The sequence below is a fragment of the Schistocerca piceifrons genome, chromosome 2 (assembly GCF_021461385.2).
Source record: "Schistocerca piceifrons isolate TAMUIC-IGC-003096 chromosome 2, iqSchPice1.1, whole genome shotgun sequence".
NCBI lineage: Eukaryota > Metazoa > Arthropoda > Insecta > Orthoptera > Acrididae > Schistocerca > Schistocerca piceifrons.
The window spans coordinates 188,972,105-188,973,593 of NC_060139.1; the positions used below are offsets into that span (position 1 = coordinate 188,972,105).

The 1,489-nt window shown below is 51.6% G+C and overlaps 1 pseudogene; it reads left to right on the top strand.

Moving 5' to 3' along the window:
• The first annotated feature begins 390 nt into the window (after window positions 1-390).
• Window positions 391-508, top strand: LOC124778719 (annotated as a pseudogene).
• Window positions 509-1,489: the final 981 nt, after the last annotated feature.

Consider the following 1,489-nt stretch of genomic DNA (forward strand, 5'->3'; position numbering starts at 1 on the left):
GGATGTCCGCTGGCACATTCTTCCGCGTGAATATCTCCTCCTGGCTCTTGCCCGCGTTGAATTTGAGCCTCCAGTTGGTGGCCGAAGCTACAAGCTCGTCGCTGGCGAGCTGTAGGCGGAGATACAGCAGTTGCGCGTTCATGCTTTCCGCGAGAGCGCGGTGTCGTCCGAATAAAGCGCCAGATGGACCCTCGGTGCCTTTGGGACGTTGGCTATATAGAGGAAACACAGTTAGTGGGCCGCTATGCTACTCCCGCTCGGGTAGGACGTGCTGTTGACGCACCGTCGTCAGCTCGCACGTGGACGGCGGTGTACATCAGGCTTTTATGGTTCTCAGAGCCAATTATAAAATTACGGCCTTAATTCTTTTTATTACTCGTACATGTCTCCGGCAACGGCCTTGCCGCAGTGGATACACCGGTTCCCGTGAGATCACCGAAGTTAAGCGCTGTCGGGCGTGGTCCGCACTTGGATGGGTGGCCACCCAGGCCGCCATGCGCTGTTGCCATTTTCGGGATGCACTCAGGCTCGTGATGCCAATTGAGGAGCTACTCGACCGAATAGTAGCGGCTTCGGTCAAGAATACCATCATAACGACCGGGAGAGCAGTGTGCTGACCACACGCCCCTCCTATCCGCATCCTCCACTGAGGATGACACGGCGGTCGGATGGTCCCGGTAGGCCACTCATGGCCTGAAGATGGAGTGTACACGTACAAGTCTGCAGTTCTCATACACATGAAATCCTCGTGCCACCGTAGACAGTACCGTAGTACGCCATTAGAGAAATCAAAACAAAATGTCGCAGCCTATTGATAAAATGGGGTTCCGGCCGGTCAGTTATTTTCAACAGCAGGACAATTGTTGCAGATGTGTCAGGCCAATTTCAGACGGCTAAAGACGTCATTTGGATTTGTCTGTTACAGCTGAAACAATTGCATAATCGAGAGCAACGAAGCAGAATACACAGTCACTTCTCCGTGTCGTTGCCGACATAGCTCGCTGAGACGAAGTGGTGACACGCAAAAACTACCGAGTCGGGCACTAACTGCGTGCGGAAAGAACGTCATGTGAGTTGTGGGAGCCAGCCGTTGTGGCCGAGCGGCTCTAGGCGCTTCAGTCCGGAACCGTGCTGCTGCTACGGTCGCAGGTTCGAATCCTGCCTCGGGCATGGATGTGTGTATTGTCCTAAGCTAAGTTAGGTTTAAGTAGTTCTAAGTCTAGGGGACTGATCACCTCAGATGTTAAGTCCCATAGTGCTTAGAGCCATTTGAACCAGTTGTGGGAGGTTACAGAAATGCAGAAACGGGGCTGAGCTGTCTTTTGGCGACACACGAGCAACTGATCTTCAGTAAGACTTACCCTTCTCACTACATCAGTAAGCCGAAAATTTTACAAATATTAAACCCTGTGAAATGAATCAAATGCACTGAAATGAATTACATGTCTCTATGGGGGTGAAATCAACTGAGACGCAATCATATGGAATG